The sequence below is a fragment of the Podarcis bocagei genome (genome assembly GCF_964188305.1).
Source record: "Podarcis bocagei genome assembly, chromosome: 4".
NCBI classification, from domain to species: Eukaryota; Metazoa; Chordata; class Lepidosauria; order Squamata; family Lacertidae; genus Podarcis; species Podarcis bocagei.
In genome coordinates, this window is record NC_138128.1 from 26537776 (window position 1) to 26555845 (window position 18070).

An 18070-nucleotide genomic window follows, 5' to 3' on the forward strand; every position below is an offset into this window, starting at 1 on the left:
TAATAAAAAAAGGTCAGCAACTTTGGTCGAGCCTTTGGTCAGCCCCCACAGCTCTTCACTTCCTCAAATCTGGCCCTCTTTGAAAAAAGTTTGGACACCACTGGATCCATTGGGCTGTCATAAATTCCACCAATGCCAACAGCATTTGGCAAGATCAAACACAGAATGTGGGACACTCTTCCAAGACAAGCCACACTGATTATTACTTGACTTTTATACACCAGCGTGTATTATCAGGGATCACCTTCATTTCAGCTAGTTGGATTTCTTAAAGTGGAAAGAAAAATGCGTCAGCTGTTTATTCAAATCCCCAACCTTCTGAAAAGACTCTCTCCCTTACAGTAAAGGAGCTCAGGAAGTACATAATGGTCTTAGTGCTATGGGTGGTAATCGGACATCATTCAAACTTTGTGAAGATGTGCTATTAGAATGCTAATTCCTGTCTCCTGTTAAAAACCACCCCAGAACAATTCATTAAATGATTTTAATTTTGTGTTTAGGAACAATAATCTTGCAGAAATTCTGGTTATTAAAATATGCAGGAAGGACAGGATATAAGATAGATAAAAGAAAATATGAAATATGTGTGCAATCAAATGTATCTTGGGAATGTTCCCCCTCCACACAATTTGGGGATTTCAGGATCCAAAGACTAAGGCTGGAATCCTGCACATGTTAATTAGGGAGCAGGCCCAAAAAAACTGCATGGGCTTTACTTTTCAGGAAACCTGCTGAAGGATTAGGCTGAGCACCAGGACACTTAGCAAGCTTCCAAGTTGCACAGAACCCTTCTTCTTCCAGAAAGAATTCCTGCCTGAAGACCTTATGTCAGCTAAACAGCTGGTTTCATACGAAATGAAATACTATACAAATAAAATACAAACAATAAAGGAACATACTAGGTCAGACTATTTGTCCATCTCATGCCACATTCACACGGTACATTTAGAGCACTCTGACACCACTTTAAACAGTCATGGTTTCCCTCTAAGAATTCTGGGAGCTGTGGTTTGTTAAGGGTGCTGAGAGTGGTTAGGAGAGCCCTAGAGCTACAATTTCCAGAGTGGTTCAACAATCAATCCCTATTCACAAGGTGAATGTGGCCTGAGTCCAGTATTATCTGTGGAAGTAGCAGAAAGTTGTACGAATAGCAGCAGCTCTCCAAGGGGTCAGGTAGAGGCCTTTCCCCATCTCTTGCTACCTGGTCCTTCTAAATGGAGATGTCAGGGATTAACCTGGGACCTTCTTTGTGCTCCAATACGGAATTACAGTCTTTCCCCCAAAACATGGCTGTCCCAATATTAGCAAGTTGGAATTTGACATTACAGAACATCCTAAGCAACAGATACAATGCCAACTGGTGAGTTTGGGCTCGTGTGGGGATATTTAGTGTCCTTGTCAAAGATTCACTAAATGTGAAGATTAAAAATATGGGGAGGTAGGGGAGATGCAGCAGGGGGGGGTGCACCATCATTCTCCTCGCTCACCATTTGTTGGAGGGCAAACTTCTGAAGCAAGAAGTCTCCCCATGAGTTTTGGAATCGTGGTTTTCCAGGGTTCTAAAATGTGCAGGGAGCCAACAGCAGCACAGGAACTGTCACTCACTCTCCAACTGTCACTCACTCTCCAACAATAGTGACACAGGGGGAGGAGGGAAGCTGGCACATTTGTCCCCCCCTGCCCCCCCAATTGTGCATTGACTGTACAGTTTTAGAGATTGCCAGAAGAGGGATTAAGACACAGTTCTGCCTCTCTACGTAATGACAGAGCTGGATGGAATAGTTTCTTCTTTTTAAACCTAGTATTGTCTACTAGGACTGACAGCAGCATGTAGACAGATATCATTCCCGCCATCTGCCAGGGAATGAATCTGGGACCTTTGTAGTTTCTCTACCACTAAGTTATGGTCCTTCCACATAAAGCAGGGGGCTGGGAAGGGAATGTGGCCATCCAGCCCTCTCTCTCTGACCCCCCAGGCCACACCCTTCCTCACCAGTCCTCCTCTGTGCCCTCTTCCAAATACGTTTATCTGGCTGGAATGCGTCCACGAATTTTCAGGATTCCTCTTGCCTGCTTGGAAGGAGCCGTGCCTGTATGTCCTCCTACTGCTAACATATGGGTCCCAGAAGGTTTTCCGCAAGGGATCGCAACCCAGGCTGAAAAGGGACCCCCCACCCCTGCCATAAAGAGATAGTGTCCCTCAGAACAGCTGCATTGGTGGAGAAAGGGCATCTGGGCACACAGATAACTTGTGAAAAGGCATCATCCATTAAGCAACTGCAGGTGAGATGGAGGGAACGGGGCTCAGAGTCACTGGACTAATGCCAAAGGGCCTTTTGTCCCTGAGCCCAACCTCCTTCCTGTCCCCACCTCATGGTAGCTTGGGAGGTGAAGAAAGGACTCAGCCTTCCTTTGCTTCTGTGCAAACTGTGGTGGGATAAGGGAATGAGTTGCTTCTGGTGTAGGCTGTGCTCCCACTCAAGCACGACTCTTCTCCCACCCCTTGGGCCACGCCTGAGAATTGCATGTGACCAGCTTTGGTATTCTCTCCCCCAGCACCAGATTTGAAGTTTTGGTGGGTCTCCAAGTGTATGAAGTCTCCGCCATTGCCCTCACCTGATACATCACCCCTTCCCCATTTCAGCCCTTTTGATGTCCACACACATTCCACTTTACACACTTAAAGAGGGATCGACATCTTGCCTGTGACATTTTCAGAATTCTAAAATGATCTCTGCATGATTATTGTTATTTGCAGGCATTTCCCTTAACCTTGCCTTAAAAATAAAATGTCAGCTTCTTGTTGGAGCGTCACAGCTCCATCCGAAAGGTCATGGGACATATTCTGCTGCCAACTGTACTGGTGGTGCAACACTATTAATTTCGGATTAAGGGCAGAGGTATAAAGGAATGGCATTTGATCTTTGGTGCATATTTATTTGCACGTATCACACAGCACACAGTGTTTATATTGAAGCTACTTGACACATACCAGAGACCATCCTGTTGTATTACTCAGGCTTCACAGCAACTTCACAACGACTGACAACTGGTCCTTGCTTTGCAGTTCACTGTTTGCATGGTCAGGTAATGTCTGAAATGTGGGTAATGTCTGAAATATGGAGTTGCCATGCAAACTCTCTGTGGTCCCGGATGTTCCCTGTGCAACATAGTAGAAACCTGACCTGCTGCAACAGTAACCATTGCTACCAGATGGACATAAGAACAAACTTTGACTTAATGTGCTCTGATGTTTTGTATGCTTGTTTACTGAGGATACAGACTTTGTACCAAGTTGCTGGTGATGCACAGGGTTATGGCTATGATCCTATGCACACGCACCAGGGATTAAAGCCCTAGTGAATACAATGGGGCATTCAACTTCCAAGCCAACATGCCTAGGATTGCACCGTAAGTATGATTAAACTCTGACCCTTGCACGGAGGCCAACAAAATTCATTCTGTAAGGAAGCAGGAATCTAACAGAAACAGAGGGGCAATTTAGAGTCAATATAAACCTAGTAGGAACATTATTTTGAAAGTTGTGGAAAATAGGACAGGTCTTGCCAGTTCAGTTTGTTCCCCTTAACTGATTTGTCAAGTCAAAGTTATGGCTTGACTTGGCCTCTAGTAGTTGCTAGCAATAAATTGGAAAGTTGCTAGAAATAAGCTGGAAAGTTGTCGGCTTGTGGTAGGTCTGTCGCTGATTCTGTTAAATGGTGCCTTAGACCTGTTGACAAGAAATATGAGAGGATTCACATGACAGGACTTGTGAGTGCACAAGCCCTCTATCTTCTGCAAGCAGATAAATCTGTGGCATCGTTTCAAAGAGGTGTCCTTGGAACAAGCAATCGGTCTTCCTTGTGGACTCTGGTTGTTAAAACTATTGCTTTTAGCAGTAATTAAGGGAGTTGCACTTTCAGCACAGTGTAAACAAGGCATTCCTTCCACATGCACACTCTGTTAGAAGAGTTTGGAAAACCATGGATACACTTTCATCGCTCTTTTGATGAAGCATGGAACAAACTGAGTATCTGAGGCAAAGCATGATGTGATAGCAATAAACTTTCCAAAGAATAATGCCTGATCCTAGCAATGGTTAAGTATCTTTAAATGCCATTGTCTTCGATGACTGAGTGGAAGAGAACAGGGTTAAGTATGTGCTTAACTATATGTATATAAAAGAGGGCTTAGTTTTGTGCCTATACTCAAATATGCTTTTGCATGCATACAAAAATCACAGGATTGCCAGTTATTCTCCAAAAAGCATTAAAGAAAAGAAAAGGTCCTGTTCTATAGCTCCACACACACACACACACACACACACACACATCCATCCTTGAGTCCCACGTATTTCCTTAGGGCTTGTGAGATTTAGAAATCACGTCGTTGGAGTCTATGCCAGAAAACTTTCAGCTCTCTCATGTGAAATGGGAAGCAAGAGGGAAAAGCCTTTCTCAGAAGGAAAGGGGTGGTGGAGGAAACTTTCCCTCCAGGGACGGTGATAACAAATAATGATAATAAATACAACCAAGGCAGCAGTTTGCATGTGGGCAAGGAGGAAGAAAAACCAAATTTCAGGAGTTGGTAGGGCAGGAGGGGGAAAGGGAACAGCACAGAGACGCGTGGAAGGAGGAGGAAACTTACAAGGCGAGAGGAGAAACTTGCAAGGCTTGGCAGGATGCGCTGGAAGCGGCTGTGCAACTGCGGATTTCTCCCTCTCTTCTCTCTCGGTCTCTTCTCTGTCTCTCGGCCGGGCTGGGCAGCTCGGCATCCACGAACCTCCACCCTGGGGAAGCCACGCGCGTCTCACCTTCCTGGGTGTGTTGCAGCTACTATTGCTGCTGCTGCGAGAAGGCGGCGGCGGCGGCAGCAGCCTCAGTCCCTTGGGTGGCTGCGCGCAGGACTGTCCTAAGGCTTGGATCCGTTTGGCTTCGCCCCCCTGGATTTATAGCCAGGGCGGCTGCTCGTTGCGCGGCTGCGTTCCCCTCCAGCTCACACTCCACCCGCCCCGCTCCCTCCTGGGAGAGCCCCTAGTTCTGGGCCTCGCTTCTCCCCCCGCCCCACTTCCCCTCCCAACACGTGAATGAATCAGCCTGGGCTCAGACCCGCTTCCTCGCCGCCCCCTCCCCGTCCAGCGCAGCCCAGCAGCGCCGCTAATGAAATCGCTGTCGATGGACACGCCTCCGCCCGTTCCGCTTGTTAACGCCGCCCGAGGCTCCCGCTTCCTGTCCCTACCGCTGCGGGGAAGGGGATCGATCTGTTTCAGGTGCGCTTTGGATCCCCCACCGCGTTTAGGTCAGGGGACAGCTTGTTCTCCATAACTTATTAGAGGGGAGGGGGAGAGCGACCAGTGAAGAAAGACAGACCCGGAAAGTGCCGTTTGCAAAGTTGAAAAATCCTGCGTATTTGTTTCCCACTCGTGTTTGTGTTTCTACCACCCCAGTTGCAAGGAAGGCAGGATGCTGGCGTCGGGGTGCTCGGAGTGAAACGCACAGATTTGTAGAAACTGCAGGGAAAGAGCGCAGAAAGAGAAAGTTGCTCACATCTTAAGCTGAGTCCAGCACACGCTATGCTGAGCATCCCACGAGAATCCCGTGGTTTTTGAGGCTCAGGCAGACCTGCCTGACGTAGTAGGGTCTGGGCACTCCATGTGGGTTGTGATCTGCCCTAGTATTTCGCGGACACCGCCACCCACCCCGCTCCGGCAGCCTCTGAAGCCCTCCCAACAATGGGTTTGGGCTGGGGAATCACGCGTCGACGCAGCCTTCATCTGTAGAGGACGCCGCGTGGGCGGACAGGCGGGAATCTACGCGGTGCGGAATGTCTGCATAAGGTTATAGGAGTGCATAACACCCAACCCCATCACAGGCCTGCTTGCAAGTGTATAAGCCGTGGCTGTGCACAACAACCCATCATAGGTAACGGTGGGTATATGGTTAGCATTAAAACAAAATACAGTGGTACCTCTGGTTGCGAACGGGATCCGTTCCGGAGTCCTGTTCACAACATGAACATGAACGAAGTGTGTGGGTTGCGATTCGCCGCTTTTGCGCATGTGCATGACGTCATTTTGAGTGCACATGCACGAGCGGCGAAACCCGGAAGTAAACCTTTCCAGTACTTCTGGGTCGCCGCGGGATGCAACCTGAAAAGACGTAACCTGAACTGAACGTAACACGAGGTATGACTGTACAGATAAGGGATATTTAATTGACACCTACATTATTTATCAAATTATGCTGGCGGTGATAGTGATGGCTATATGCTATCAAGCCAATACAAGTACACTTCTTCAGTTTGCTGTTGATGCTGAAACTAGGGTGACATATGTTTTTCAGCAGCTGTTCATGTATATTCAATGGGGAGTAGTCTGGCAGCATGTGTTCGCACATCTGTTTGCTAAGTCAGAAATTGAAATGCACTTTAGAAGTTCTTCCAAGGAGACTCATAGGTCTTCCTCCCCAGCAGTGAAAAAGCCAACTTGGAGACACAAATATAGGTACTATATAGGTCTTTGAAAGTTCTTAAGCTACAGATCTTGAGCTTCTGTGTCTAGCAGTGAAGCCTTGGACACATTGGTGTTCTCGAAAGCTGGAATACATCTTTACCCAAGATGAATTTTCTCCAAGCAGCGATGCAGAGTCAACAGTGACTGATGTGCACACACCCAACACTTCTGTGTAACACGATGCTGATGTAATATTGTTCATTTGACATGAAGGGGGCGGGAATCCTAATTCCACCAGAGTTATGTTGTGAGATCTGCAAAGAAAAGACCCTTTTGTTTAAATGTGTCAATGCTGTAAGCTCTGTTCTTCCATGATTAACGAGCTGGGCATAGAACAAATTTGTATTTATTAATGGAGAACTGTTTATCCAGAGCTGCAGTCAGATTTGGTTGAACTTCTTATTAGAGATATCACTGGAATGAGAAATGAATGCCAAGATTCTTTTTCTTTACAGCCTCTTTGCGTGCTCAGCACTTTCTTACGAAAGGCATGCTTGCTGCATGTAGGAGGGGAGGGGAAGGGAAAGGAAAGGCAGAGTCACAAATCTCACATCTGCTGCAAAGTCTCTCTGTCATCAACCTGAGTGGGAGCAGTACCTAGGCGTTGCTATACAGGTTTTCAGACAGATACAGAGCTTGGACCAGCCTTCACTGTGCCCCATCAGTCAGAATTCTTGGTCCCTCTGGTGCCATTAGTGCCATATCACATTGATGCCCTGTTATGGCGACTTCTCCCTCACTTCTGATAGAGTCACACTTCTCTGAATTTTGCCATACAGTTCTCCAGCCAATAAGATGAGACTGAAGAGACCAATACAGTGGTATCTTGGATCTCAAATGCCTCGGTACTCAAACAACTTGGAACCCAAACACTGCAAACCTGGACGTACGTGTTCCGGTTTGCGAACTTTGTTTTCAGAAGCCTAACATGCTCCGTTTTGAGTGTTGCGCTTCTGATTTGAGTGTTATGCTTCCAATTTGAGTGCCACACTTCCGTTTTGAGTATTACGCTGAGGTCTGTCTGTTTTTGCTATTTATTTTGCATTTTTGTTTTTGAGCCTCTTTTTTGTTTTTTGTGACTGTGTGGAACCCAGTTCAGCTACTAATTGATTGATTGTGTGACTGCAGTACATTGTTTAGTTTATGGATCAATGGTTTCGTTAGATAGTAAAATTCATGTTAAATTGCTGTTTTAGGGGTTGTTTTTAAAAGTCTGGAATGGATTAATCCATTTTGCATTACTTTCTATGGGAAAGCATGCCTTGGTTTTGGAATGCTTTGGTTTTGGAACGGACTTCCGGAACAGATAAAGTTTGAGAACCAAGGTACCACTGTGGTGGGGCCAATGGTCAAGAAGACAGTTTCTGCATGTGCTGTAGAGGGAAGTGAGGGGCAGATGCAGCTCATCCATCTTGGAAGGAAGCCCATCAAAGAGAAGGATAATAATAATAATAATAATAATAATAATAATAATAATAATAATAATAATAATAATAATAATATATTATTTGTTTCCACAGAAACAAAAAATACACTAAAATGTCACATATTAAAAACTTCCCTGAACAGGGCTGCCTTAAGATGTCTTCTGAATGTTGGGTAGTTGTTTATCGCTTTGACATCAGATGGGAGGGCGTTCCACAGGGCGGGCGCCACTACCGAGAAGGCCCTCTGCCTGGTTCCCTGTAGCTTTGCTTCTCGCAATGAGGAAGCCGCCAGAAGGTCCTGCACCTCAGCGTCCGGGTAGAACGATGGGGGTGGAGACGCTCCTTCAGGTATACTGGGCCGAGGCTGTTTAGGGCTTTAAAGGTCAACACCAACACTTTGAATTGTGCTCGGAAATGTACTGGGAGCCAATGTAGGTCTTTCAAGACCGGTGTTATGTGGTCTTGGCAGTCACCAGTCTAGCTGCCACATTCTGGATTAGTTGTAGTTTCCGGGTCACCTTCAAAGGTAGCCCCACGTAGAGCGCATTGCAGTAGTCCAAGCGGGAGATAACTAGAGCATGCACCACTCTGGTGAGACAGTCTGTGGGCAGGTAGGGTCTCAGTCTGCGTACCAGGTGGAGTTGGTAGACAGCTGCCCTGGATACAGAATTGACCTGCGCCTCCATGGACAGCTGTGAGTCCAAAATGACTCCTAGGCTGCGCACCTGGTCCTTCAGGGGCACAGTTACCCCATTCAGGACCAGGGAGTCCTCCACACCAGCCCTCCCCCTGTCCCCCCAAAACAGTACTTCTCTCTTGTCAGGATTCAACCTCAATCCATTAGCCGCCATCCATCCTCCAACCGCCTCCAGGCACTCACACAGGACCTTCACCGCCTTCACTGGTTCTGATTTGAAAGAGAGGTAGAGCTGGGTATCATCTGCATATTGATGGACACCCAGTCCAAACCCCCTGATTATCTCTCCCAGCGGCTTCATATAGATGTTAAAAAGCATGGGGGAGAGGACAGAACCCTGAGGCACCCCACAAGTGAGGGCCCAGGGGTCTGAACACTCATCCCCCACCACCACTTTCTGAACACGGTCCAGGAGGAAGGAGCGAAACCACTGTATAACAGTGCCCCCATCTCCCAGCCCCTCTAGACACTCCAGAAGGATGTTATGGTCGATTGTATCAAAGGCCGCTGAGAGATCCAGCAGAACTAGGAAACAGCTCTCACCTTTGTCCCTAGCCCGCCGGAGATCATCAACCAGCACGACCAAGGCAGTTTCAGTCCCATGATGAGGCCTGAATCCCGATTGCAAGGGATCCAAATGGTCCGCATCCTCCAGGCGTGCCTGGAGTTGTTCCGCAACCACTCGTTCAATCACCTTGCCCAAGAATTGAAGATTTGAGACTGGGCGATAGTTGGCCATACTGGCCGGGTCTAAAGATTTTTTTTAAGAAGCGGTTTAATGACCGCCTCTTTCAGCGGATCTGGGAATGTTCCCTCACAGAGGGAAGCATTCACCATCCCGCAGAGCCCATCGCCCAGCCCTTGCCGGCTTGCTTTTATTAGCCAATTTATTAACTCTGAACCTAACCTTCTGAAATATAATTGGAGTCCTGTAGTGATTTCATGCTCTTTATTGCAGCTTGTAAAACAGTGGTTGGCTCGCCCCTCAAACCTCAGGCTTTTATATATATTATTTACACAATGAGTCCCGTCTGATTGGCTGATTCTGCTTCCCTCCTGGAGCCTGATTGGTCTTTTCCTGCTGGTCAATCAGTTGTTGCATTCCATGATCCTACCAGCCTAATAGGCTGATTAACTTCCTCCTGGAGCCTGATTGGTCTTTTCCTGCAAGCCAATCAGTTGTTGCATTCTAGGATCCTACTTGCCTATTGTTCTAGGATCCAAGCTTAGTATATAACAACTTCTGTTGCCTCGTGGTTTATCTTCAGGAGAAGAAAAGGCTAAGGAGTAAACCCTACAGAAATCGGGAGTGGGGTCACTAAGACATTTGGCTAGTGCCTTGTATGCCTCCTGAAGCCAAGCTGGTACCAAACATATTGCTCTGTTTTCTTTTGGACTATGTTGGTAATGCCAAGAAGGAGAATCTTGTCACCTGGGTAGCGTAGCCCAGGACCTCCATACACACAGCCCTGGCTTGTGCCTCAGGGAGGTCACTTCAGTACTGCTAATGCAGCAATTTGACTTCACCCCTGGAAACACACTCCATTGTCTTTCGAGACAGATGGATATCAACAATCTTCAGCCAAGTAATGTGTCCAAAATGCTTATACGTGGGTAAAGCATACATTAAAATGTGTACAGTGAAAATGACATACAAAAATATTTCAGAAAACTGATTCCCAAAAATGACTATATTGGGCACAATCGCATACATAAATGTGTATATTAAGAGAATTGGACCCTAAAATGCTGAGAACTTAACAAAATGCAAACTGATGTGGAAATATGGAAAACTGGATTTAAAATGAAATTTTACCCTTCAATAGGCTCGGGGAGATGGGTTGTAACCCTCTACCCTTTGGAAGCAAGAGGATGGTTTTTCATTTCTGGCTTTGGATTACACGACCTAACCTGAATTTGGCATATTTTAGTATTCTGTGTGCTAAGCACTTGTAAGCACTCCTGCTGATCTGAATAGGAGAAAACTATACATGTACTTAGAGACGTTGGTGGCACTGTGGGTTAAACCACAGAGCCTAGGACTTGCCGATCAGAAGGTTGGCGGTTCAAATCCCTGTGACGGGGTGAGCTCCCGTTGCTCAGTCCCTGCTCCTGCCAACCTAGCAGTTCGACAGCACGTCAAAGTGCAAGTAGATAAATAGGTACCGCTCCGGTGGGAAGGTAAACAGCGTTTCCGTGTGCTGCTCTGGTTCACCAGAAGCGACTTAGTCATGCTGGCCACATGACCTGGAAGCTGTACGCTCGGCTCCCTCGACCAGTAAAGTGAGATGAGTACCGCAACCCCAGAGTCGGCCACGACTGGACCTAATGGTCAGGGGTCCCCTTTACCTTTACACATGTACTTAATTCTCCCACTGAAATCAATTAGACTTTTTTTAAAGTGATTGGTTTTGGGGGACTAGATGCAAAATGGAATAGAACTACTGCACCTTGAGTAGTTGTATAGAAGAGGGTATTTCAGCAAACATGTTACTCCTGTTCAAATTCTCTCTTCTATAAAACTATTCAAGATGAAGGAGCCCACCCTAGAGAGCAGCTGGGCAACGTCACTGGAACCTGTTCTATATTTATATTATCTGGTCTTGTTCAAGTACACTTTTGTTGTTTTCAATTAATTAATATGTTCTCTTGCATCTTCTTCCACACCAATTTTCTACTTATTGCTTGGAGTATTTTTCCCAGTATTGCTATTAACCCAACTTGCCGATAATTTCTCCAACCTTTATTTTAGCACATCTTGAGGATGGGGATGATTGCCGTAATTGTTTCCTTGTACCTCACTGTGGTTGGTCTGGTTCACTCTGTTGTTTTTCTATTGAGTCTGAATTAAATAGGACATCCATCATTTGCAAACAATAGTGGGCTAAATTAATCCCGGATGAAACTCTACTGGAGCAAATGAAGTTGCTGCCATTCTACCTTTGCTCTGCTCTGCTTTGCCAATCAAACAGCTTGTTGGAATAGTGCCAGTGCTTTTTTTCCTCCTAAAAAAAATGTTTAGGGGTACTCTCACTTTGACTCAAGAAAATCACCATTTTATAGTTCAAATAAGGAAAAATAAATACAGTACAGTGGTACCTCGGATTAAGTACTTAATTTGTTCCGGAGGTGCATTCTTAACCTGAATCTGTTCTTAACCTGAAGCACCACTTTAGCTAATGGGGCCTCCTGCTGTTGCCGCGCCGCCGGAGGATGATTTCTGTTCTCATCCTGAAGCAAAGTTCTTAACCTGAAGCACTATTTCTGGGTTAGCGGAGTCAGTAACCTGAAGCATATGTAACCTGAAGTGTATGTAACCCGAGGTACCACTGTAAATGGACAAAAGTACAAAGATTCACAAAATGTTTAGGGGTATGCGTCCCCCCAGAAAAAAAGCACTGAATAGTGCTAATCATAAACACAGATTTCCAGCAATGAACTTCCAATTTCCTTTTAAATTATCCCACGTAGTCTCTAATATAAACAATAACCAGCAATGTATAGTAAAGTTCTTCTTCCAAACATGTCAGTTAGCAAGGTATGAGAGAATGTTGTTTGGTGGGCAACTGTTTTTTGTGAGTCTTACATTCTCCCCATTTTCTCTCATCATAAACCATTGCTTGACAAGTTTACAAACTGCTGCGTTAATGGAAATTTTTGGTGAGACAATGTGATATAGTGTGGCACTCTCTCTGTGTGTATACATACATATATACATAGACATATATATATATATACATATAGGGATGCGGGTGGTGCTGTGGTCTAAACCACCAACCCTCTTGGACTTGCTAATCAGAAGGTCAGCGGTTCGAATCCCCGTGACGGGTGAGCTCCCCTTGCTCGGTCCCTGCTCCTGCCAACCTAGCAGTTCGAAAGCATACCAGTGCAAGTAGATAAATAGGTACTGCTCCGGCAGGAAAGTAAACGATGTTTCCGTTGTGCCAGAAGCAGTTTAGTCCTGCTGGCCACATGACCCGGAAAGCTGTCTGTGGACAAATGCCGGCTCCCTCAGCCTGAAAGTGAGAAGAGCGACACAACCCTATAGTTGCCTTTGACTGGACTTACCCATCCAGGGGTTCTTTACCACTTTGTATTTTCCTAGAAAATCTAGCGTTCTAAAAACCAGAGGTCAGATCCAAAGTTTATTTAGATCGCAGTGGGTCTACTCCACTCTTCCCGCAAGAAGGAATGAAGGGGGTGGGTTAATACAAATTAAATAAATAAATAAATAAATAAATAAATGTAACACCTTGCTGCTGGTAAATAAAAATTGCACCACAAGCTGTTAATAGCAGGAATACAGGGAGGGATTTAACCAATAACTCACCCTAGTATTGTGGCCGCATTTACCCAACAGCCATCTTAAGTGAGGGTGTCTGTCACTGTATCTTGAAATGTTGCGTAATGTCCAGTAGTACAATTGGTTGTAAAAAGGATATGAAGATGTACAGCTTGTATTCCCCAAGAGATGCGTAGGCATTGATGATCGTGATGTTGTTGTTTATTGAATTTATACCTTGTGCTTCCTCCCCATGGAGCCCAGGGCAACAAACAGACACACAACTTAAAAAAACAAAAACAAAGCAAAAGTATTATGTTGGTATAATGAAAGTTAATGTCTAGACTGTTAGGAATGAATTCTCCAAATCTCATCCATCTATCGCTGTGTATAAAGCAGTTTGTTTTAAAAAGAGAATTTAGAGCAGACTTGTTAAATCTTTATAACTGATGTGCGCAACACATCCTTGCAAATTTCAGAGATCATAAAATGAGAAGAAGATCTGGAATATTCAACAGCAGTTATTATTTATCAGTAACTCACAAGGATGTTTGACTTCTTAATAATTGACTTCTTCTGCAATTGATGTCGGGCTAATGTGTTGTTAATATTCTAAATATCATTTTATAAAAGAGAAACGCTCAACAGAACAATAATAATAATAATAAATGTTAGCCTGAGTGGAATTAACTTTTATGGTCTGTATATTGTCTGTCTCTTCCAGTAGAAGATTAGTATTGCATAGGGAAAGCATGAAAACATCCATAAAACGTAATTTATTTTATGCCATCCTTTCACCTCTCAGCAACATGATACATAATTAGATTTTACTGATGCTAAAATATGGTTTCATGGTATGGGCTGAAGGCGCATGAGGCCACTATCTTGCTGCTGCTTAGCAGGTCTGGCACTGGTCATTGATGGGAGAAATTACCTCCTCAGAACCACATGCCCAGGGTTCCTTGACCATGACAGAACAAAGTTGGTATATAAATGTAAAAAAGAAAGAAAGAAAGAAAAAGTTACAAGATTAACTGAGTTTCATTTCCCCCCCATGGTGGAGAATGGTTTAAACATTCCATTTCTTGCACTTCTTTGTTCTGGTCACTGCAATATACAGTGATACCTCGGGTTAAGTACTTAATTCGTTCCGGAGGTCCATTCTTAACCTGAAACTGTTCTTAACCCGAAGCACCACTTTAGCTAATGGGGCCTCCTGCTGCCGCCATGCCGCCGGAGCACGATTTCTGTTCTCATCCTGAAGCAAAGTTCTTAACCCAAGGTAATATTTCTGGGTTAGCGGAGTCTGTAACCTGAAGCGTATGTATCCTGAGGTACCACTGTATCTTGGAGTGACTTTTCCCTAACAAGCGGCTGTCAGAGTTTAGTTAGCCCTTAACCACCATTCTATCCTTTATCTCTTACTGTCTTTGGGGACACTATCTGCATTGTGTCAAATGTTGCCCTTCTGCTTGCGCAACAGACTTCCACTTGCACAATGTCGCTTTACCTCAAAATCTGCTCCAGAGGGTTGGAAGACCTCTTAAAGAAGATTTCTTTGAGGGAGGGGACGTGAGGAGAGAAGAGGAAGGTGAAGTCCCATTGCATGAGTCAAACACTGTTTATGTGAGATCAATCAATTTGTAATTTAAGGATTAACTCTGTTAGTGTTAAAGTCAACTAGCCAAGATGGGTGGAGATGTTGCTTAGCAGCCAGGAAGAGTAGCATGATCTTCACTGAGGTGGCACATGCCCTGATTGGCTGCATAGTTCTGAGTGGGTTTTTCCTCTGTATGTTGAGTTGAATGTATTCCTGCTATGTACAAGGCCTTAGAATAACAAAAATCTGTCGGTTTATTTCTCCTCAGATTATATACTGTTTTGTTCAGTTTCCTTAGTAAAGTGAATACTTTTCTCTTTGGACTCTCTCTGCGTTATTTAAGAGACTCTGTTAATAGTCTCTGCAGTGCTGGATACAACCTGCTTTGTAATCCACTTTGAATTATGTATCCACTTGTGTGTTCAGACCTTTAAACCTCCCCCTTAAATAAATTCAGACAAGGCTCAAATTTTGGTTTGGTTTTGGCAGAATTTAGGCCACATCTTTATTAATTACAGCAAGTGAGTGGTTGCATAGGCTCTGGTTCGACTAGCTCCCTGCCGTGCAGCTAGCGCTGACCCAGGGTTCCAGCATAGGTCAGACTAGGGTGAACACCTGGATAAGCGGAAAGCCAGGAACAGGCTATCTCTGCCACCCAAATGTCCCCCTGGACTCAGGCTCGGGCACAACCCCCTCTCAGGGGTTGACGAAACCATCGAGTCCCTGGATTCCTTTAACGGAATACCCTTCACATAGGGATGGCGAGAGCGTTCTCCGATCCCTATCACCTGAACCAGAGCCTATCCGCAACCTTACAAGTTGTGATGATTTGCTACGTGGCAGGCAAAACCCAAATGGCAACAGCCAATCAGCCAAGTGGGGGAAATTCCTGCCGTGCCCCTGTCCCAATGGCAGACAACACACGACGGCATAGCAAGGTCAAGTGCAAAGCCCTAAAAGTAGGGAGAGGTGGGCGGGTGTTCCGATGCACACACCAAAAGAGGAAGCTCTGGATCACGTGCATAGGTATATATGGGTCCCTTGATCCATTTAGCATGTGTCCCATTGGCCTGATTAAACCCAGCATCAACCAATTGGGTGTTGTGGCTATTCAATCGAACCCACCCACAACACAGGGTTTGGTTGCCAGGTCTCACCACAACACGTGCCCTCTTTAAGGGAGGACCCGGTTTCTAATAACTATTGCCAGTGTAAGAGTTGAGACACTGCTTGCTTCCCGTAACCAAGTCACATGAAGGAGGAAGCAGAGCTTTATTTATTATTTCTCTGATAAACAATAATAAAACAGAATGGCTTAGAAAGGACGCCATGCATTATCTATTTCACCCTTCAACCTGTGACTGCATGTTACGTTTTGGAACAAAGTAAGAGAAAATGTTGAACAATTTGGGCTCACATTTCATAGTTCAGAGAGTCACATAAAATTCCTGGAAAGTCACATTAGAATGAAATATGGGGAAGAAGCGCTAGAACATCTTTAAAAGCAAACGTAAAAAAGGGAACTGCATTAGATTTATTAATATTATGTTGCGCAACTTCTCATTCCAATGGGGGAGGGAGGGTGAATTTAGGATTTCTCTCTCTCTCTTTCTCCCTCTGTGCTTTTTTGAGTGCAGCAGCCATAGGCTGGAAACACCAGTTCCTCTTGCACGTCAATATATTGACTGATTGCTGTTAAACAGCTGCTGTTTTGAGTTGCCAGGTCTCCAAGAGGGGCCTTGTGATGCCAGAAGATTGGCTCTGGTGATAGCAAAAGTGGAGACTGTGGATGATGGAAAATAATAATAATGCGGGGTCTGGGGATGTTCAGTCCAGATAAAATGATGCTTGCTTCCATCTGGCTGAAAGTTCTATTGATCCCAAGTGCTGGTTCATAGAGTTGGTAGCATTTGTCCTTCATGGGTTATTGGCCCATGCACCCTGGCCTTGGGACTCTTGCCTGTCTGCGATTACCATGTTTCTTTGCGCCACATGCATTTGCTGCATGTGCTATCATTCCCCTTTGCTACCCTTTCTTCCCCTTGCCACCTCCTAGAGCCATGACCACCAACCTGGTCAATGATCAGGTCTGCAATGATGGGAGTCGGGGTTTAACAACTACTGGTGGGTGCCATATTGGCTATCCCTTTCTAGAGGAACCAGTCTGTTTTTCTGTGTTCAGCCTCATTTTAAAGATCTGCTTATGTGCGTTTATTTATCTACAGTGGTACCTCGGGTTAAGTACAGTGTTGCCTCGCAAGACGAAAAGAATCCGTTCTGTGATTCTCTTCGTCTAGCGGTTTTTTCGTCTTGCGAAGCAAGCCCGTTGACGGATTAGCGGATTAGCGCTATTAGCACTATTAGTGGCTTTTAGTGGCTTATTGGCTTATCGGATCAGCTGATAAGCGGCTTAGCGGCTTAGAAAAAGGGGGGGGGAGGAAAAAAACCCCACAGGAACTCGCAAGACATTTTCGTCTTGCGAAGCAAGCCTATAGGAGATTCGTTTTGCGAAGCACCTCCAAAACGGAAAACTCTTTCGTCTAGCGAGTTTTTCGTCTTGCGAGGCATTCATCTTGTGGGGCACCACTGTACTTAATTCGTTCCGGAGGTCCGTTCTTAACCTGAAACTGTTCTTAACCTGAAGCACCACTTTAGCTAATGGGGCCTCCCGCTGCCGCCATGCCGCCGGAGCACGATTTCTGTTCTCATCCTGAAGCAAAGTTCTTAACCCGAGGTAATATTTCTGGGTTAGCGGAGTCTGTAACCTGAAACGTATGTAACATGAAGCGTATGTAACCCGAGGTACCACTGTATTTAGAAGGTTGAGCAACTGCTTGATTTCCAAGAGGTGTGCAATATAGAAAATGTGGTGCTAGTGGCAGGCAGGAACCACACTCCCTTCCTTTTTCAGGCAGGTAAGAGCATGGATGCAGTAGTTGTGCTCTTTTTACAAAAGTTTCCAAGTTCTTGCAAGCTTCAAGGCCTTGGCCATTGCGGCAGAGCCAGAGTTTAAATTTGTGCCTTTCTCTCTTCAGAATTACGCTTCATTGTAGAGGAGCAGAGGAGCACGGCGTGACATGACCTGTGACTTTGCAAAACAAATTGCCGGAGACTGGGCAATCATCAGAAATAGCGAGTGGCTCAATTGAAATGCTTTTAGTCCATCTCCGAGCGCATTTGTTTCATTACACACAGCCAGCTGCGTCATTAACATCTTGTTCCATGCTGAAATTTGCTCTAATATACAGGCCAGACTAACAAGAAAAAGTATGCGGGGCTAGTTAGGCTTTTGCTTTTATGAAATGTTTCTATGGTGTCTGCTGCATTTGAAATGCCACGAAGAGATGGGGGCTTAGGACTTTTTGTCCTTAGATAAATCCATTCCAGGAAAGTGATAAGCTTCTCATTAAAGCAGCTACAGAGCACATCTCAACAATAATTCCTTATGTGTTGGTGTGTGTGGAAGTCTTGCTATCAGACATACTAAACAAGGAGAGAAAAAGTCTTCATTTTTAATCCTCTTCCACTAACTTGTTTACCAGTTTAAAGGACC

General features: G+C 45.2%; 1 protein-coding gene and 1 long non-coding RNA gene across 2 annotated transcripts in view; one reads left to right on the top strand and one right to left on the bottom strand.

The window, feature by feature from the left end:
• Window positions 1-5034, bottom strand: part of AGTR1 (angiotensin II receptor type 1) — a 48943-nt gene extending 43909 nt beyond the window's left edge. Inside the window, exon 1 of the mRNA XM_081190574.1 lies at window positions 4648-5034. The gene's annotated coding sequence lies outside the window, so the exon portion shown is untranslated. The remainder of the gene's footprint in view (window positions 1-4647) is intronic.
• Window positions 5035-5262: 228 nt separating this feature from the next.
• Window positions 5263-18070, top strand: part of LOC308585219 — a 38979-nt gene continuing 26171 nt past the window's right edge. Inside the window, exons 1-2 of the long non-coding RNA XR_014007164.1 lie at window positions 5263-5298; window positions 7291-7397. This is a non-coding gene — a long non-coding RNA (uncharacterized lncRNA). The remainder of the gene's footprint in view (window positions 5299-7290; window positions 7398-18070) is intronic.